This window comes from Manacus candei, unplaced genomic scaffold (assembly GCF_025592945.1).
Source record: "Manacus candei isolate 608988 ecotype Guabito, Panama unplaced genomic scaffold, ASM2559294v1 h1tg000077l, whole genome shotgun sequence".
NCBI lineage: Eukaryota > Metazoa > Chordata > Aves > Passeriformes > Pipridae > Manacus > Manacus candei.
Genome location: NW_026138125.1, coordinates 3,802,760 through 3,825,115, shown reverse-complemented (window position 1 = coordinate 3,825,115; position 22,356 = coordinate 3,802,760). Strand labels below are relative to the sequence as shown.

Sequence of the window (22,356 nt, the reverse complement as noted above, 5' to 3'; positions counted from 1 at the left end):
CATCTGTAATTGTAATCAACTTAACATCAGAATCAGGAGGATATGTGTGAATCCTGCTTCAGTCATAGGTTGTGAAGTTCCCCCCCCCCCAAAGAATGCCATTACTACCTGCCCTAATCTTAAATCAGTGAGAAACAAAAAAACTGGCAGGTTTGACATTTTAATAAGCATTCCCATTATCTCAAAAGAACACTGTAACTTTGTTTTGGGGAGACTTGTAGTAGGATCATGGTTTTGTTTTGTTAATACAGAAGACTGGTTTTGAAGGAAAGCCAGAGCTTCTGTTTCCTGAGTATTTTTTCAAGCTGCTTTTTAAAATGTAAATTTTCCTTAGTTGCACTAAAAGCTATTAAAAAATGCTATTTCTTTCCCTGCAAAAATGGTAGGAGGTGGGATATGCTGATACTACTTAATTTACACAACTCCTTTCTTATTAATTTAACAATGCAGAGGGGGGTTTTTCCCTCATGTTTTATCATAATGGTCGTGTATGTGAAAGGAATCTGAAGCATTGTAGTAAAAGTGTGGAAATATTTCTTATACCAATAGCTAACACCCTGCAGCTCATCTGCATCCTGTAGCTGAATCAACTACTGCAGTAACACATAGAGCAAGTGGAAGTCAAATAAAATATAAAATGAAAGAAGCTTTTCACTGCAGTTGACAGTATGACCTAAAATTAGCGTCACTTCTAGGTGCCACAACAACTTTTATGTCACCTGAATAATAATAATAATAATATTAATAATTTTCATGTAAATATTCCATAGGATTTTATTTTTTTACTGGTAGCCAGGTATTCCTCAAAATCTGAGTGAGGTCTGGAGCCTCAGCTGTGTGAAGAAGCACAAATCAGTGCAGCACTGTGTGATTACTGTCCTAAAAAGCCGTTTTTCAGGAGATGCTGCAATAAAATCTGATGATGGTGTTGACAGTTTGAAAATGTGCCTAAGGTGGCTTCAGGTTAGCTCGTTAACATGCTGATATCTCTATGCCTGTGCTGGGAGAAGGTCTCAGAAGATGGGACCTGTCACTCCTGAGTATTTTGGGCAGGTTTCGGTGCTGTGAGGAGCTGCCGCGCTCTGGACAAGCAGGTGAGAGATGAATATTGCCTGTTTAGAAATAACCAACCTAGGCTGGGCACAGCCTGCCTCCAGGGAATTTTACACAGGATTTCTCTGAGTCTGCTTTCATTGTCTCTCCTCTTTCAGTCGATGTAGGAATGGTTTTGGGAGAGGCAAAGCACTTTCTTACTCTGGTGAGAAATCACTTCTACACTGACCACCCAAAGACATGTGGACATAAGGTCGTATGTAAATAGCTTTAGATATTGCTGACGTCTAAAAATAAACACACAGATGAAAGCTCTTTCATGAGTAGTTGTGCTAACATGTGTTCATTACCTGCTTCATGTGAAGCTGTGTGGGAAATGGTGACATTTTTGCTTCTTTTATTAAACGATATTTTTGGTTGGAATATTTGCTTTCTTGGACTTGGACACTTTTTTTTCTTATGGGATAACATCATGGTGTACAATACTGGTCTCCCTCTCTTTGATTTCCAGATTCCTTTTTAGGACCAAACTGACTGTTTTGTAGATATCTTTCACAGTCATGTAATAATGAGGTTTTTCAAGCAAGCTCCATGCATAACCATATGTTAAAAATATTCTCCAAATATAAAAACTTCCTGTAAAATAGGAAAAGGAGTACCAAGTAGGAAAACGAATACATGAAATGAATTTGCAGTAGCACTGTAAAGATGGCTTATATACTCCCGCAGCTCTTGCTGCAACTTGTGACATCTTTTATGGAAGTGTCACCTTTAGGAGGCTATTTTTGGCAATGATGTTTCAGCATGGGATTTTAAGGGTAACACTGAGTATTGGATATATTCTCAAGAGATCACCTTCACAGTCCCTCAAATATTTCCAGGTGTATTAAAAAGTGAGCAGTATAAGTTGCTGAATGGCTCTGCACACTTGTTTTATTCTTCCTCATAAAACCAGATTCAGTAAAAGCTTGGCCAGAATCATGGTATAATTTCCATCAGGATTCAAAGCCATTACTTTCTTTGGATAAACAGCAGTTAGTACAAATCTTAAATATACAAGTAGGGAAGTATTCAGGCTCTGTAACATTTGTCACTTGCAGAACAGCTAAAGCAGCAGAGAGGCATAGCCTGTGCTAGGAAAAACCTTTATACCCAGAGAGTCAGGAATTAGCCAACTGTCACTTTCTTTAAGCAGGAATAGGTGGGATGGAGACATTTATAAAACTTAAGTGACTCTTAGTTTCATTTCTTCTTTCAAAGAGAATGAAGCTGTTACATGTTTTAGGAACCTGCAGGTTCCTGAGGGCTGGCTGTGCACGAGCTGTTTAAGGGAGCTCTGCAAACTCTGCTGGCAGAGGCTTTGACGTTTCCCAGGATTGTGGAGAAGTCAGTCATTACAGACAGGCTGCTAAATTATGGAGGCAATTTTTATCTGCCAGTTCTTTACTTCCTTTGCTTCCTGTAAGCTTTGAGAATATTTGAGGAAAAAATATTGGTGCACTTGTGGTTGGCTGAGTGGCTCCCTGAGTTACTTACAGCTCTTCATTCCTAGGCTGTTAAGGATTTCTTATGTTGGCCTGGACCCTTTTGGCCACTCCAGCAGGTAGGCTGATCTCCAGCTTGTTTTACAGCCAGTTCTAGGAGGCTGCAGAGAAATCTTCTTTTGCCATTTCTCATGCCAGATCCATTCTGAAGATTCCTTAGAGAGCGCTGCTTCAGTCTTTGCAGTGCTCTCTCTGCACAGACTACAACCATGGAGCAGATGAAAAAGGATGGAGAGATAGAAAGAATTTTTAAATAAGGGAGGCAAGTACTGTGACTTTCTGGTTTGCTGCTTTCTTGGTACATTCCCTCATTGACTCAGTAAATAACTTTGTAAATCTATATTTAGAAGGGGAAGTATTTTAGGAAGGAATAAGACTCAGCACAACCAAATCTATTTAAATGCAGCATAATTGAAATGTCAACATAGTCATGAAGTGCCTCAAGGTGTTTCTTTGGTGAAGGCTGGATATGACACAGAACAGATGCCTGAATCCTTTGGTACAGAGAATCCTTCGTGCACTCAAATCTAATCTCACGCTCACCTTATGGAATGTTTGCAAATACTTGACTGGTCCCTGCTTCCCTTCTCTCAGGGAATCTGACAGTTCAGAGAAGGTTTTGGGCTCAGAGGAGGGAGAAGTTCAACAGCTCTTGGTGCTGTCAAGCACGGAGTGTTTCCTGCAGGGACACTCAGCTTTAGCCTGAAGCTCCTGCCCCACTTGGCACTACAAGTCTTGTATCTCCTCAGCGAGTTCTATGGGCAAGCTTTGCTCGGGAAATGTATTGGGAATCTTGTTTTTCTCAGAGTGAGGGTTGATTCTTCATTCAGCTGCTGGTGGAGTGACTTGAAAGAAGACACCACAATTGTACAGCAGCTCGTCTCCTTCCCTCCCTCCTCCACAAAGAATGGAGAATAGAAAGTACCATTAAAGCATCTTCTCAGCTCTCAGATTTTAGAAAATTAAACAGTTACTATGTATTACTCTTTTCTTAAGCAAGTCTCTACTTGGTACCCCATAACATGCCCCTTGAAGCACAATACCTTCTGGCCTTCCTGTTGAAATAAAACCTCCATGATAAAGGGTAGTTACAAGCAAAAGTGCCCTTCCCAGTCCCCCCCAGCCTCCGGCTGGTGCTGCTGTAGGAGGATGGGCCATGGGCACAGGGCCAATTGTGGTTATAGTTATAGCAAGTTTCATTTATATGTGTATCCTAGTCAGCACTCTGGCTCTAGATTTCAGTCTGTCTGTGTGACACATCTTTTTTTAGCAGTTGATAGGCAGAGAAGACTAATCCAGCCGACTCTTGCTTTATAAAGCAACACAGGGGTTTTTTTTAAGAGGTTAAGTTCAGCTTGATCTTTATCAGCAAACTGTGATTTCAGAAGGAAAATGAACTTGACAACTGTTTCAACAACCTGAATGTTTATGTATGCCTTCGGTTAATGCCTAAAGTCAATATTTGTTAAGTCTGATTGATAAAAATATGTGCCTTTCATCAAGGTCAAATTAATTTGTGGAAATTTGCTTTTGCTTACCATGCTGCTTTTGCACAGAATCACTTGTCAGACTTGGCTGAAACTATGCAGACATTTTCTCATTTAAATTATTATTATCTTCACTATGAACTTCCCTGTTCACACACTGCCTCATCTGAATGTGTCTTTTTTTAAAGGATGCTGCAGATTGGATTCCAATTCAGACAGGTGATAAATTACCTGACTTGACCTAATTCATTAATTTTAATGGTATTTGAAGTCTTTATTTTATTCAAGCTTCTCCGATAGACTTGTCTTATAGACATCTTTATAATAATGTCCATTCATCAGCTACTTAAAGGACATCCCTTGAAACTGGATGTGACTGCGAGGATGCACACTATTTGCTGTGTTTTGTTCTGGCTTAGGATTCCTTGGATGTTGCAGGTTCCATCAGGCAAATGTAAGGCTGACTTTGCATGAGATAGTAAAGCTTGGGAATGAGTTCTGAAGCTATGTGTTAAATATGTATGGATGAATTTATGTATATTCAAATGTTCATCTAATTAAACTGTGTTGAAACTGCTGCTTTCACACAGTACAACCACACCATATGTTGTACCACAGGTCTGAAGTTACACTGTGTAGTGTAGGACTAAGCAAATGACATTCCTTTGTAATTGAGGTCATTAGAGTATAGCTTTGTGGTATACAGAAATGAGGATTTCCTCCAGTTATTTTATGCCACAAGTTAATTCAAACAAACAAACAAAAAACCAGAAACCCAAATCCCCAAAAGCAAAACCCAAGCAACCCTGTTTCTGTCTTCCTAATGTGAATTAATCCTGTGATCACTTAAAATTTGGGTGATTCCTATCACATACTCCTGAATATGGTGCATGCCTGGATTATAGGATACTACATATATATCTATATTTAGATAGATAGAGAGATAGATAGATAGATAGAGAGATAGATAGATAGATAGATAGATAGATAGATAGATAGGTAGATAGATAGATGGATGGATGGATGGACTATATAATTAATTGTGGGGGGAAAAAAACCCAAACACAAAACAACAGGATGGAGGGATCAGTTCAGGAAAGTGAAACATGACAGAGATGAAAAAGCAAGTTAGCACCTGAATCGGAGTAGGAAACCAGCAATTTTTTCTTGCCATCCACAGAACAAATTTTCTCATGTTAAAAGAAAGGCACATAGAAAAAGTAGTAATGCTACACCACAGAAACAACCAAAGCTGCTTGTGAACTGAAGTTTAACCCCTGCAGGCTGCTGGATTTGCCTTCTCCTCCTGGGTTTGGTGGGAGCTGGGGAGAGATGCGTGGAAGGACTGTGAAAGAACTGCTACAGAAGATGGTAGTTAATGCCTCCTCATTGCTCTGAAATGTCACTGTCACTTACATTTTGAGAAAACCTGGCATTTGCAAAGCCTCAGATGAGGGCAGGATGGAACTATTTGGTGGTTCCATTTGTCTTGAAGGGATGAGGCCCCACAGCTGCTAGAGGGAGGCCAGCAGCAGGTATGGTTGGAGTTCAATCATAGTAGCCAATAAAGCATGGAACAAAAAAATACATTATAGACTTAATGTATATTGAATTGCTTCAATTAACTGTACAGGTGTAGTCAGGTAACAGTGAAGAGTTTTCAATAATGAATTTTCTATTTTCACTTGCCCTGCAACGTCATCAACAAAAATGAGAAAGGAAAAATGCTGCAAAATAATATTTTTCTGCCTTCTGAAACTTCTCTTCTTTTAAATGTGATAGTGGAATTGTTTTTCACAGTTATGCAAGTAAGGGTATTATTTTTTTTAGTTGAAGAAACCATATCTGTTAGAGGCAGTTGAAAGAAAAGCCCTTTGTTTCTAATATCCTTTATTCTGTATGTTGGGCTGAGAGCAGTGAAAAAGTTTGGAAGAAGTAGAATATGGTGCTTTTTGAAGAATAATTGAACATGTCCAAAATGGAGAGAAAATGAGGAGCATCCAGCAAAATTAAAAACTTGGAGATATTAAGAAGAGGGAAAAACTTTCTTACTGCAAGGACAAGACCCAGGAAGTTAAAAGGAAAAGCAAAAACCTCCTCTAGACAGGGATATTAGAATTTCTTCAACCCAAACACAATTGAAGGTTGATGGGGCTGCAAAAGATCCCTGAATAAACATGAACTTTGCTTGTTTCAGCAGGCCATAATTTTTTGTTTGTGGATGTAGTAGCTAAATTAATCACTTAAATTCAGATTTAGGTGCAAAAATGAAATGTTGTCCTGAGCTATGGTGAACAGCTATAACTCCCCTTGAGTCAATTCCTTCCAGCAGCTGGACCTGAAAAATAGTCAGTGCTCCTGAAATTCAACTACTTAATTTAGGAACTAGGTCACATGAAATATTTCATTAGAAACAAACTATTTCCTAAAAAAAACTCAAACCCCTCAGGTCTGTCAGTGTTGTTTTATATCTGGTTTGGCAACTAACAGATTGTTGCTGAAAACAAGTAGAAGCTGACTCTGTATCAGAAGTTGAATTTATAGGTTTTTAGACTCCAATCCTGGGCTGAAATCAAGGCCTGTCTATTGACACACATGTAGAAAAGAGAGGTGCAGGTAATGTCCTTGAGGACCAATATAGAAATATAATGTATAATGTGCAACATGTAACATATTATATATAGTGTTACATTATTTATAATATTATAATATAATATCAGACTATTAGAATATTATTTATAATATTATAATGATCTTATAATATTGCATTACTTTGTTCTATAATGAAGATATATACATTATGTGTGTGTGTATATATATATATAATTAGGGAGTTTGGAAAATGCTTTCAGACACGTGGTATGATTCTCAGGGTTGTCCTGTGCAGGGCCAGGAGTTGGGCTCTGATGCTCCTTGTGGGTCCCTTCCAACTCAGAATGTTCTGTGACTTTATATAAATATAACCAACCCAAAATTATTCAGTTACTGGTCTGGCTTCAGCAGCTGCCATGGGTAGCTGAAGAAGAATATGACCCTCAGCCAAAAGAAACTGTGAGCAAAAAAAAGCAGGAGATACAAAGGTGCAGCAGCAGCAATTAGTTCAAGGTGCAGAGTTGAAACTCAAACTGCTTGAGAGTCAATCTTATGCTCAGGAGCAGTATCAGAGAGTTAAGTTGCCTAGAAATAATAAACATCACTTAATCCCTCCAAAATTGTGTGTTTTGGGCTTCTTTGCTGTTGACATGGACAGTCTCCTTCATTTACCTGGCAGCTGTGATGGACTGATCAATTCTGGCACCTTCTGTGTAGTCTCAAGGCAATCCAGTACTTCGGAACAGGGAGAGAAAATTAGTCTGTGCTGATAGACTTTGCAAAATAAAGCCAAGTTTTTTCTAAAATTAAGTAGAATTAGGAAGTGAAGTATACATACTTAAATTGAGCTGTTGCTGCAAATGCTTTCCCAATTTAATTTTCAACTTCTCTTTTCTTCATGGAGAATTTAATTATACTGCAACTATTCTAAATCATTCCCTCTTTAATTGCCTTTTTATTTTCAAAGTAATCATCTGTTCAGATTTTTTTCTTTACAGATCATTTTGATATTCATGTACTTAATGGCCTTTATTAAAAGTCACTAAATAAATGAAAAAGAAAAAAAAAAAGACTTTTTTCTTTCCTTTTTATTTTTTTTTCCTTGGCTACTCCAATCTCATATTTAACTTTGGGTATACATAAGCTTTTACTAGGCTTAGTAACAGGGAGTAGCAAGAAGCTAATTAAGACCTAAGTTTGTTTCAGCGATATATTATAAACACATTTGAATGTGTCTCTTCCCGTGAGTCCATAAGTAGGAGCTATCACCACTGTGTAAACAGTATCATTTTCCAGGCACAAGTCCAGTAGTAATAAAACAAATATACTGTAGGAAAGATGCTTGTGTCCTCTTTTTATTTTTGTATTAATTTTCAAGGAAAAAAAGCTAATTCTATAACAGTGTATTTCTTGTAATTGCTCTTCAAACTCCTGATTGAATTTTCTAGAAATGATGGGAGTACTTATCTCTGTGGAGAAAGAGTCTCTTTGAAGTCTGAGCATCCTTTAAGAAGTTCTGCTACTAAGTCAAGCAAAAAGAACATCTAATCCCAACTAAAGGTGTTCCACAGTTCTAAAAGGCTTCCTGCCTTCAGAGCTCTTCCACTGAAAGATTTCTGTTACTCAGTGATAAAAGCTGCTATAGATTTCTTTGACTGCATAACCAGTAACCTACCAACAAACAAATGTGATTCAGGAGGAAGGTTTGCTTCTTGTTCTTTGATCTGGTCAAGACTACACAGGAGAAAATAATAGTGAGACATTTTGTCCAATTTTGAAACCATGTTTTATGAGGGAAAAACACAACTCTTTATGAAAGTCTTCAAATGACACACAAAGCTTACAGGATGCTGAAAGCAGTCTCTTGTAAGAAGCCTTTACAGAAAAGTAAATGAACCTGTTCTTCATTTTTCCTAATGAATGTTTTATCTTCTGATGAGTAACTTCTGATATTCTGATGAGAAACCTGTAACTTAGATCTTCCGAAAATACTTTGTTTTCTACAGTATTTATTCTGTATTTCATACATAGAATATAATTAAGATATATACATAATTAAAGGTATTTTAACAATATTTTTGAATGAAAAATGTTGCAAATAGTTATTTAGAGCTGTTAGCTATAAATCTAAATTTTACTTATATAGGACACAGAGATAACAGTACTGCAATAATGTCAATGCTACACTGTTATACTGAATAATTTTATTTCCAAGTAATCTTAATCTCGCAAAAATCTATTCTGAGATGTAAAAAATACCTACAAATATAAAGTAAGGTGATGCATTTCTTTATTACCTGCATAAGTTGAATGTAGGTGGCTCTGCTTCCTGAGTCTTACTAAGGTGGAGCGTAATAGTTCCTTAAGAAGAAAACAATGAGGTTCTCTGCCAAACTTGGAATGAGCCAAGAGCAACTAGAGTTACATCCATCTCCTGAGTTTCTACTTGAAGAAGTTGTGAAAAGCTACACTGAGAGATACTAGAAATTTGCCATACTTTGTGGAGAGAATATATCAAAGCAGAGTTTGAGAGAAGCAGTGATCCTTACCACATCTGTGCAGTGTTAACATTGTCTTAAGCCAAGCCCTCAGCACAGCTGGACTGTTCTCTGAAATAATCAGAAGCTTTAGAACAGGATACTGGAGAAAAAGGAAACAGATGCTTTTTTTTTTTTTTTTATCCCTCTCCTTCTCCTTTTTTCTCCCTTGAGAAATGAGGGAAGAGCCAGGTTAACTTTTAGAGTGCCAGAATGTAGTAGCCAAATGTTGAAGCAATACATAAAGCCTTTGTGTAAATACCATGATAATTCCTTATTTATTCACAGGAGCTAGAAATAGGGCTGATCTTTTTGGTGCAGTTTAACCTCTGAAGCACATCACCTGAGTCACTCATTTTGATGTTACCCTTGCAGCTGTGCCTCTGACAATCTCAGGCTCTGGAATGCTGGAATTGGCATTGAGAATTTTTACATCATGTTTTATTAATTTATTTATCAGGCTTTTCTTCTTGTGCCCTGCACAATGAAGGTAAAGGGGCAGGATGTGACAATGACATTTATTTATGTTATCTCCAGTAGTAAAATGTGTCAATGACATCTCCTGTGAAAAAAATGCATTTCTCTTTTCCCGTACATGCAAAGGTACCCACAGCTACATAAAAATATAAGTAACTGTTACCTGACCATATAAACTCTAAGATTCATCACTGGAATTTTTTGCTCACCAGTTGTTCAATTTACAGGATGGGCTAAAGGGAAGGGTTTTATTTTGGGCTCTAGAGGCTTCAAGGGCTTTGCAAAAAAGTCCTGAAACAACAGTTGTGGAATTTACAATTAAAAAAATAACTAATTACATCATCCTACGTAAAATATTCAGTAAAATTCAGCTTTCCTAATTATATTTTGTGTGCTTATGACACTAGCAATAAGGATGCACAGCTTTGAGCTGCTGCACTGTGTAGATCACTGACTTTGAGCTAAATGAAGCAATGAATGAAAAGCAATTCTTGGGCTTCTGTTGTTTTCAAACTCAGCCACACTGAATCAATTATACGTTGCCAAAGGCTAAAGGCTCGTTAGTTGGATAAAAGATAAGAAAAGCAAAGAGGAAAGATGAGTCATGGCAAAATGGCAGCAAATGTTCCCATAGTTTGCAGTGTTCTTGCTGTCCGTGTTTTCAGCTGGTGCTCCAAGTGTATTTGGTTCTTCCAGAAAAGCTGCTGCTGAGCAATCCTGGCTGGATGCAAGGTGAGATGGCATCAAATCCCCAAACATAAAATAATGTGTGTCATCCCAGACATCGGGGGAGTAGGTCTGAATCACAGTTTAGGATTCAAGGGTTCTTATTTCGTGGCTTCTCTGTAACACGCTGATGGATGAGCTGTTGAGGAAACCACTTCAACACTACTTTGAGGGTTGGCAATTGTGAGTCTTTCCAAACACCAGCAGCAAAATACAACTCCAGCTGGAATTTGTCAAGAATTGTGCACTTCCAATGGGGCAAACACACTCCAGAAACCAATTTGCAATCCAACCCTGCTTGCTTCAGAGAAAAAAATTAAATGTTCAGCCTCTTTAGCTGACTGAACATTTGTTTGTGAGGAAGCTTATCACTCATTCTAGCCCCTGCCATAGATCAGAAGTATGTATGTTTGTCTCTCAGGAAAAAAGAATCAAGAATTGAATAAGAATTTTATTTTTCCAGTATAATTTTCCCTTGCTACCAGTTTTTATTTTGTTTCTAGCCTAAAGTCTTCTCTCTTATCCTTCACTGGGTTTAGTTTGCACACGAACAAAGTTCAGTTACTGAATTGCAAGTTAGGTTCTCTGGGATCTGTTGTTATTCAATCCCTTTATGTAATTGATTCCAAGTCCTTGGCTGAGTTTCCAGGAAGGCACTGCCTCATGAGCTGGAGGTTTCTGCTTGGCAATTTTTTGAGGATTTTTTCTGTCAAGTGAAGTTGTAATCATGAAGAGAAGCAATTTCTGAGGTACTACTTCCATGAAGAAGCATGAAATTGGGTGTTGGGAAAAGCTATTATAGGTGTCTTTTGTGATTTCAGAATGATTTAATTATGTTTTTCCACATAACCGAGAAGTGAGCAAAGTAAATAAAGATGCCAGCTTTTTTATTTTTTTCCTTTAATTTTCCTTTTTTTTTTCTTTTTTTTCTTTTTTTTTTTTTTTTTTTTCTTTTTTTTTCTTTTTTTTTTTTCCCCTGGCACCAGGAAAAGAAAATTAATAATCTTTTGGCCTCTCTGGAATGTTTTAAAACTTCCACACCCTTCCCAGCTCTATTGCACCATTATGTCTACAGCACTAGTTGAGGCAACAGAATGAAGAGAGAGTCTACACTTGTCATTTATGTCTGTAAACTGTCATTCCAGAAGAGGACTGAGACATCTTGGTGTTCCACATACAGGGAACATGGCATTTCCACTGCCAGGCTATATCCAATTAAGGCACAATTACTAGGCCATTGGACTGAACACTTGGCATAAATCCATGTGTGAGAACACACAAATTCCTTGCTTTACATTGTCTGATTGTCCAGGGGATTCTACACACGTCAGCTCTGAAATTCCACAGGGTACTTGTGGCCATGCTGGGAAAAACAGTGACAAGGGATGAGGAAAAGGGTGAGGTACTTAATTCTTTCTTTACCTCTGTCTTTAATAAGAAGACCAGTTGTCCTTGGGGTACCCTCAGCTGACAGACAGGGATGGGTTGCAGAATGAACCCCTCATAATCCACAGGGAAATCCAGTTGGACGTACACAAGTCTAGGGGGCTGGATGGGATTTTTCCTAGTTCATGGGTTGCATGATGCTATACAATAAATTCATATGAACTTTGTATTGCCTAATGTAGACAGACTTTAAAACAAGTGGTTTTGAATGAGATGATCTTCATGAGGAAATTACGTCTCAGTCCTTGACAAGAGATTGTTTTAAGAGAGACTTTGAACAGTGAATGCCATACTGTGAGCTGGCTTCCCATAAGTAGAACTGGAAAACGTGTATAATACTACAGTAAGTACGAATTTTTCACTTAGAAGTCCTTGTTATCAGGTGGCCAGATGAGCTGAGTAGAATTGTGTGTATAAGTGTGCGTCACTGGTGAACTTACACTACTTATGGAGTGGGTAACTATTACAACAGAACACTGCAGGACTTCAATTATTAATTAATGTTTCCAGAGCACTCTGAGACTCCTTCACTAGTTTTTAGTTAGAGGTTGTTGTATTTTAAAAAAATGCTTAAAATTATTACTTCTATGATGACTACTTTAAATGCCTTCAGTAAATGTTTAAAGATTGACAATTAGGTATGTGTGCACATACCTGTACGTTTTTACAAAAAGAGTACAAAACATTATTAAAAAATTAATGTTGCAAAGATTCAACAGCAGTGTGTTTGAGAATATTAAAAAATACCATAAGCAGAATGTGAAATAAGGCTGAGTATATAAATAAGAGAGTCAACAAGATCATTGAACTACTTGATGGTCAAAGTGATATTTAAGAGTTGAAGTGCAAGATATTGTTTGATCAGAGAGAAAGTTTATGTATTTTCTCTTCTAAAATTACTCTTTAGGACAGAAGTCTCTGTTACTTATTTTGCTTGACCTCACACCAAAGCTCATGAGGAGCACTTGTACAGCCCATTACAATGTCCAGACCTTCCCGTTGCTTTCAGTTTTAAGCAATAACCAGTGCAAGAACTAGATGAGTGTGGCATATCAGTCCTGTCTGTGTGATATTTCTCCTCCTCTTGCTGCTTTTCACATCCAAAAGTTAACTGTACAGTCTGACAACAGCATGTGTGGGATAGCACAGAACATCACCATATGGGAGTTTACATTTGCATGCCTGTTGATTATGAAATTCCAATCCCTTTTTTTCCTTCATTTGGTGAACATAGTATTCATTTCCCATCCCCGGTGCGTGACTTTGCTTTTTGTTGAATTGAGATACGAGAGCTGGCTCTATTTATGGCCTAGGTATATAGCTGACTAGTGCAATAGTCTTGAAGGTGACATGCTGAATGCTTTGCCTGAAGAAATGGAGATTTACTGTACAAGGGTAAACAGCACCCTGTGTCCTGCCTGCTGTGTGACTGCTGAAGGGAAGTTAGGGGTTAGAAGAGAGCTGGGAGAGGGAGGCAATGATAGCTTTTGCTGGGGGCAGTCACCACCCAATCTGCCTTCCCACCACCAGGGGAAAGCAGAGGAAGGGACAGCTCTTCCCCAGCTCTCCATTTGACCTTACTCTCCTTCCATTGCCACCTGCCCTCTGGAGATGATATTTAGTTCTGCCCCTTCCCTGCTGTACCTTTCAGGATGGAGAGATGGGTAGCAGATCTTGGCAAGAAAGGGACAGCCTGTAGGGTCCAAAAAATCCCTGAGGTTGGCAGGGACCTCTGAAGACCATCTAAGTGATGAACAGTCTGCTGAAATGAGGGTCACCTTAACAAGTTTCCCAGAGACATGTCCAGCCATGTTTTGAGTATCTCCAAGAATAGACAACCTGTCTGGGCAACCTGTTCAGGTGTTCAGGCACCCCCTCAGTGAACAAGTGTTTTCTTAAGCTCAGATGGGAATCCCAGAAAGATTTTTCAATGTGAGGGAGTTAGGGTTCATACCTCTAATAAAAGTGCAAGTCTTAGTGTGGGACAGCGTAGGAGAGGGGACCTGCCTCATCAGGGACAGACTCTTCAAACATTTAGATTTTCAGAGCTCCCCTTGAGAGGCTTCCTAACATCCTTTACCTCCACAAAACATTACTGAACCTTTTTCACACCAGACCTTGCTCTGCTCCTGCCACCAAATTACTGCTTTGGTCTCCAGGCATTCCTCAGGCACATTTACTTGTAAGGCTTAGAAATCGAGAGCTAATTCTGGAAATACATTTTATACAAAGAGGTCCAGACTACTAAGAAGCCCAGGTGATCTGCTCTTGTTGACTTCTGGACTTTTCTGTAGTTTATCCATTCTGCCAGTCGTTATCACCATTCACACGCTTTATTTGCCCCTACTTTCATTTCTGGGTTATTAATAGACATGTGCAATTATTATCAAGTTTTGTATCTCATTAGACACACTTAATTTAGTGATTATTCTCTGTACCTCAGTAAGCCTATGTTCAATACTGTGAAAATACCTAAAACTATAAACTACTTTATTTAAAATAAATGTGTATTCTTCTCATATGAAGGATAACTATTCTTTTAAATATGTATCTTGTATCCAGGTTAAACCCCAGATAAATTACTCTCTTCAGTCATAAAATCACTTATCCAGTTTGTATTTTCCCATGTGAGCTTTTCTTTAGCTTATGCTTCTGTATGGCAGCCAAGATGTAACTAAAACAGCAAAAGGTCAGAATAATGAGCCATTTCCACAGGTGAAGCTAATATTTCACTACATGACTCCTACCTGCTGATCTCATCTTTTAAAGTGTTTTGTGATGCTATGGTTGAAGAACACCACATAACACAAATTGTTTTGAAACTCAGCCAAATATTGTAGGTCAAGATTTAGGCAGGAAGAAATTTCAGTAGTACATCCTTGAAAAATAAATTTATCCATGAACTGGGTAGGGAGATACTGTTAGGTAATATTTTGAAGATGGATATGCTCACATCTGAAAAGAAGAGCTGAATGGGGTATGGTTTTGGAAGATTCTGTTTGCTTATTTACGCTTTGTTTTTTTTCCTACAACATTCCTTCTTCTCTCTTACTTCATAAGGTTAGAAATGACAGAAAAAAAAAAATCTCTTTTCAAAATAATATCTTGTTACTCACAAGCAGCCTGAACTTTACTCAGCAAGGTGTGCCCATTTTCCCTGAACAGTAATCACAGTAAGACACTTCTGGTTTTGAGCAGACTGACAGATATGTAATTTTCTTGTAATCATAAAATGGACAAATACATTGTAATGTCTATTTAAAATAATAAATTAAGTTATTCAGCAGCTAATTGCCAACACATAGACAGTGATGAGCAGAAAGATACAGTAAAGGGTTGGGATACATCATGTAGAATTTGTGAAGTACAATCCACATGCCAGCATGCTCAGAAGCGTTCCCCTTGTGCAGGCACCTGCTCTATTCCAGATAAAACTTTCTCCATGGCTTGGAGCTGTGGACCAAGGTTTCCCACTGTGGAAACACCTACTGATGGGGATGAGCTCTGACACTGTATGGTTAAGGCCACTTTTTCTTATAAATTATAATATGACAAAAAGCTGGTGCTCAGCTTTTATCTGACAGTGTTGTTCTCATAGCAATTGCTTAGGACATGAGCCCCAGGATACCCAGGTGTGCTTTCAGCCTAGGGAGTGTTCTTGGCCCATAAACCATAGAATTCACCAGTCACTCCATCAGGAGTTCTCCCATTGAATCAATACTCTTGGGGAAAAGGGAGTTTTGTGGGCTCAGAGAGTGCACATTAGAGTATGGCTCAGCTGCCTGATGATTATAGTAATGAAAAGGGGTGGAAATACAGCAATCTATTAATACATTTTATCCAGTAACTATCTTATGGAAAATTCAGGAGCAGCCTGGTATCCAGGACAAAACACCATTCACAAGCATCTTTTCTCTGCTTCTGTCCTAGAAATGTTACTGTAACACTCCAGCCTCAGGAGTTTAAGGAAATGGAATTACCCAACAGCAGTCACAGCTTAGACATCTAAACTCTGTGAAGGAAAAGCCTTGTGGTTATACCCAGGACTTAAAATGTGCTTTGGCTTGCTGTAGGAGTTCAGGATGTGGAGTTTTAAGTTGTCATTCTGGGTTCTGGTTAGCCAGTCTCTGAATTATACAGGAATCCTGTGCTGGCTGTCAGATCCTGGGGCTGGGCAGTTGGGGTGCAGACCCTATCTGTAAATGTCTGAGTCTTTAACATATCTCAGTTTTAGCTTATTTTTCTGAGTGGATAGTTTATTTTAGGAGCTAGTAAAAAACATTTGGCATGTGTTTCCTATGGACTCTTGACCATAAGTTGGGAAGCAGCAGTGATTTGGATGATGTGAGGAGGCAGAGGCAGCAGCTTGACCTGGGCCAGCCATGGCAAACACAAAATGGGTGGAGGACATTCATCTAAGCACTTGTCTAAGGGCAAAAAGCAATCTATTTTTCTTACCTTGGTATTGTTTCCCTCCTTTCTCACTGATTTAAGTAAAGTGGTGAACATCTGCCATATATTGCGTAGGTTTTTTTTAAAATTTGACTCCTACTGCTTCTCTGCTGAGTTGGACTGAGGTGACCCATAGCAGAACTATAATGTCATGAACTCTCTGATTTCCATTTCTCTTTTCCAGGAGTGTATCTACCATGACAAAATTGTGAGCTGAGGTGTCTGACAAAGTTCATTTCAGTTTTGTCTTTCTTTTCTTATGGTATGATAGTCAAAACTAATAAAATGACCATCAAATGTAAGATAATGCCGCATTATTTCAACACAGCAATTGAATTCTATCAATCAAGCCACCCTTTTCTGCCAGAGTAGCAAACCATAGAGCTTTATATTGTGTGTCTAACATCAACAATAACAACAAACAAAAAAACTAAGTGTAGATTACATTAAAGAGTCTAATCTGTAAAAGGATTGTACTTCAAAAACTCAGAACATGAACCAGAAAAGAAAAAGAAGGCTTACAGCATATGTGTGATAAGAATAGTCTAGACATCAGTGTATGAATATTGAATCAAAAAAACTGAATAACACAGTGATAAGATCAAGCAAATTTATGAAACACAAAGCTGCCAGAAAGAATACGAATATTTAAGAGGAACAAAAAAAGAATATGCATGGAGTAAAATTAGAAGATTAGTTCAGTAACAAGCTCCCCTAAGTTATCTTTTGGGAGTGTTTCAAAGACAAGGAAAAAAAAAGATTAATCTTAGTTCCATAATCAAAAATCGTGTTTTAGCACAAGGTAGTATGTTGCTTGAGAAATACAGTAGAAGGAACCTCCTGGGTCATGAAAATGATTTCTGGTATTCGAGAGGCCTTTCCATATGCTATTTTTTTTTGTAGAACTATCATGATCCGTGTCAAAAGCATGCACTTATTTTCTGTCCCTGTTGTTCCCATTCAAAGAGGAGTTCCAGAACCTGATTACGGTAATAGCAAAGAACCTTCTCATTTTCAGCCAGAATTTATTAATGGGCAATTTATACTCATTTGTACTTCTGCCAATAGCCCTTTAGCTTAAATTGTCTCTTTCCCCACTGTTGATCCTCTGATATATTCATAGACAGCACTCATAATTCCTCTTCATTTTCATCTCCTGGCACTAATCAACATGAAAACTTGCAGTCTCCTCTCAGATTGCAGCTCTCCATTCCCCTGCTAATCCCTGAGGCTGTTCTCTGAGTCTGCTCAAATCTGAGTTTATCCCCCAGATATCCATCAGGGTGTGCAGAGCTCCAAGCAGCTGCCTCCTGGAAGGGAAGCACTCACCAGCATCCTGTGCCTTGACATCCACACTTTCTCTATGGGAAATACTTACCCCAGTGCTCTCAGTGATGCGTTTCCCTTTTTCCCAGACAACACTGCACTGGTAGCTCACAGTCACTCTCTGATGAACTATTTGACAAGGATCCTTTGTTGTTTCAAATTGTAAAGCCCTGAAGTGGCAACAGAAGCTCTGATGTTATTCCCGTGGTATATTATCTTGCACTTCCAACTAGTAAACTTCAACCAATTTCTTTTATTTACAACAGCTCTGTGTTATTTCAGGTTATCAACATTACCTAATCAGTAAATTTTAATTCAGAGTAAATATTGTTGGTAGTCTCCAGTATATGTTGTCATTACAAAAAGAGTAGGACAGGACTTATACATTACAGATGTACTTAGGAAACATAATTGGGAACCCGCTACAGGCAAAAGTTTTTAATCATGCAAGTGGCTCAGAAATAATGACATTTTGCTGCATGTGCTTTCATATAATCATACAGAATCATAGAGTCTCAGAAGGGTTTGGGTTGGAAGAAACCTTAAAGATCACACCATTCCAACCCACCCCACCCCTCCATGGGCAGGAACACCTTCCACTAGATGAGTTTGCTCAGGAACCCTGAGCAGGAGGGCCCCCAGACAACCTGGCCTTGGTTGTCTTTCCTAAGAGGAAAGACAAAAAACCCCAGGTATATTGGTAAATCTGTTCTATTGTTCGACAGTGCCCAAGAGCCAAAAAAAAAAAAGTTTTCAGTATTAAGAAACTGTGAGCTGAACTGCTTTTCCTCTTAATAGAAACAGCCAAAACATCTGAGCATGAGAACCTGGTGTGAACCTATTGTGAACCTCATGTCAGCTCAGGAGGAACTGACAAAAAGGATAGTGAGATCAATTGCTTAAAACCTTTCATTAAAAAACCATTCAAGAGAAGGTAGTTCCTTACATCATTCATCTTGAATGAACTATGATAAGCAGTGTATTTCATTGCACACAGAAGGAATAACGAAACCAGGATTTTATTACTGTGAATTCCTGTGGGAGCAGTTTGTCCAGGAAGCTTACAGCTCCTCTGAGTCATTGTCAAAGGTGCATCACTTTAGGGGGATGAGATCAGCAGCACCTTTGCCTGACTGACTACTCTCCCATGGGACTGGATGCCTGGGAGTTAGAGGAATATGAAAGTCAGGAAGCATAAGATTGACATGGGTGCCTTTGAGAAAGCCGGGTGGCTTTTGTGGTAGATGTGGAGCACAACTTTAGAGAGGCTCATTCATGGGGAAGTAAAAAATGCTGCCCTTCATGTCTCCTGTGGAAGAAAGAAAACACAGAACAAACTGACCTAAATCAGAGCTGGATGAATTGTCACTACTCCCTGGGCTTGGAGAAAATAGATCATCCTAAAGGCACTCGCAGTTACTTCTGCTACCCTGTATTTCTGCAAACCTCACGGCTTGCTCTGCAGCTCCTTGTCTTGAACTGTGGGTCTGCTTGAGAGCTATAAAGCTCTCTCCTATCGTTTCCTTCAGTGCAGCTTCTTCCTTTAAATCTTGCTGCAAAAATACCTTGCTTTGACAAATTCAGAGGTTTCTGTGGCTGTGATAAAAGCTCAGAGATGCTCATTCCTCACTGCCTGTGTACTTTGTAAGCCATTTGTCGCTGAGAAAGGGAGACCAAAGTGGGTGTGGAATTTTAGAAAGGACAAGAAATGACAGTCCCTGGCTTTTATCTCTTTAAATGTCCTATCTGGAGCTTTAAAAATATCAGTGTTCTGCTTCATGATTTTTCTTTGCCTCCTTACTTCCCAAGAAACCTGTTACAAATCTAACCAATCCACAAACGTACACACTGTTCTTCCACAGCATGTCCTTCAATATTTCAAACATTGCCAGAGGCAAGCAAACTCCTGTTTTCTTCCAAAGGTTTTCAGGATCTGTATTACAGCTAGTAAAATAGAAAATAGCTTTGCTATTTTACTATTTAATTTTCTATTTATTAAAGGCACTTGGAAGCTGCTTAATAACATGCCCTAAATTTTGGTCAACCCTGAAGTGGTCAGGCAGTTGGACTAGATGATCATTGTAGGTCCCTTCCAAATGAAATAGTCCTATTCTATTCTATTCTACTCTATTCTATTTTTTTTACCCTCTACATTGTATTTTTTGATTTTCCACTTGAGGATTCCCCTACATGTTAGTAAAAGATCAAAAATATTCTGGAACCTGAAGGTGACTGTCACACAGACAGTAAAAAAGCAAAATACAGTTGAAATAATCTGATGAAAAATGCAAGGTGGGGTGGGTAGTTGTTATTTTGAAGTCAGAAGCATATGGCAACCAACAGGGCTTCTTAAATGGTTTTGTGGGGATGTCTGGTGGATTTGAAGAATTCCTGGCTGGCTGCTGTTAACCTCCAGTTAGAATCAATGTTACAGGCAAGTGATAGCTTGATTCTTTTCTCAGATGGCTAAAATGAGAGAAGATATTTTGGTTTTCTCTCTGTTGTTGACAGTGGGCCATGAAACATGTCTTTTGAGATAACAAATTTGTAATGATTTCATTAGTTAATCAACAGGATCAGACAGTATTCACAAAAAAATGAATTTAAGGACTTGCGTAGAAAAAGAAAGTATGAGTAGACCTCCTCAGACAAGCCCTGTTCTATGCACAGCACTTCAGCTGTCATAGAATCCTAGAATGTTTTGGGTTGGAAATGACCTTAAAGATCATCTCATTCCACTCCCTGCCATGGGCAAGGACACCTTCCACCATCCCAAGTTGCTCCAAGCCCCATCCAGCTTGGCCTTGAACACTTGCAGGGATGGGGCAGCCACAGCTTCTCTGGGCAACCTGTGCCAGGGCCTCACCACCCTCACAGTGAAGAATTTCTTCCCAACATCTAATCTAAACCTATCCTCTTTCAGTTTAAAGCCATTCCTCTTGTCCCATCACTAAATGCCCTTGTCGAAGTATTTTTTAATACTTACTATAAGGAAAATGCAACCATTTTGTTGTTAAAAGCCACTCACATGATACTGCAATAATTTTAAATCAATGAAATGCAACAGTTTTTGTGAAAAATATGAACTGTTATTTATTAATTTTCCCTCAATGGATCTCACTTGCCAATTTATTGTTGCTGTTCTCCAGCTTTACTGGCTGTGTGCAGGTCCTACTATCCTGGTTTAAGCTGTGGGCTGTCTGCATCCATTATGGAAAGAGTACAAACAAGCCAAGTCCTGTTTGTGAGTCAAATAGTTCTCATGCAGTAAGAGCTCCTGGCTGTACAGCATCAGACAAATATTTGAGGAAGAAAATTATAGGTTGTAAAGGATTGTTGATCCACATTTGCTTATAAAATGAAACATATATGTTGATTTTGTTCAGATAGACATTAAATAAACAGATAAAATAAAATAAAATAAAATAAACCTCATCTGGCTCCAACTCCACATCTCAGCATGCAGCCCCATTTCAGGGTGCCTTTAGGGAAGTTCCTTGGTTTACTTTCTGTGTGGGACTTGTTCTTGGAAAGGCAAAGCAGATTTAAGGACTGGACTAGGGGCAGGAAACTAACAAAGGCAGCTACAGCCAGAAAATACATTATCTTCCTGTGCACAGGGGCAAAAAAGGCTCAGAAATATACCACAAACCACTGGGAAAATGGGCATGTTTAGACAGTGTGTGGTTTATCAATCTCTAGGCAGTCTGTAGGTTGTGTGGTGCACGGAATCCTAAGGAATGCCCTGAGATAATTATATGAAACCACATACTTTTTAGAATATTTGCATTATAGTAAGTAGTAACTTTGGGTGCCAGCCACATCCACTTTTCTCCCAAAATTTCAGCTTTATTTGGACAGCAGTTGTTCCAGAATGGAAGCTCCAGGGCTCAGATGCTTAGAAAAACTCTTCTTCATATTCATGTTCATTCCACTCCCAAGTAGAACTTGATGAATAATGATCAGACGGATTAAAACTGCCCAAATGTTAAAATACAGATTCCTCTTTTTCCTTAGGTCATACCCAGTTACTTAAAGCCAGCCCTGTAGCAGAAACTTTCTCTGTCCATTTGCAGGTTATTTTCTGATCCATCTGCATACAGGTTTGAAAAATATCCTCAGAGCAACTCCTCGAGCTGTTTTTCTCAATCCTTTTCTCATTTTCTTGGAGGGAAAAGTAATTTTCATTAAACTACTGGCTTTTTTATCGGCAAAATTATTGAAATGGGTGAAAAAACTTGGGGCTGAGAAGTGTTGGAGGGGGTTTTGTTTAGTTTTGTGCTCTTTCATGCTGGAAAACACTACAGTCTATAGTTCTACAATATTTCTTCAGTTCATTAGCATCATGCCGTGTGCTGATGATGTGTGTTTAAGCAATAGGTTCTATGAGGGACGTCAGCAGTAATGACATATATAATGTCCACAGTTTATCCAGCATTACATGTCCAACATTATGTTATTGAGGCAGAATATATTCCCATTGATCGCTGTGAAGGTTATCAGTAAATCAAAACAAGCTTTAAAAAGTTAGAAAATCAATTGATATGAGGAATAGGAAATACAGAGATGTTGAAACCTTTCTCATAACCTTGGCTGTTTTTTATAATTAAAATCTGACCATTTCAGCATTGATGCGGGTTTTTTTTATTCCAAATCATTGCTTTGACTGAAAATGACTGATGTGCAAATATGGATGTTTAAACAGAGCAACACTAC

General features: G+C 38.5%; 1 protein-coding gene across 1 annotated transcript in view; it reads left to right on the top strand.

The window, feature by feature from the left end:
- LRP1B (LDL receptor related protein 1B) overlaps positions 1 to 22,356 on the top strand; it is a 506,665-nt gene that overhangs the window by 167,225 nt on the left and 317,084 nt on the right. The window lies entirely within an intron of this gene.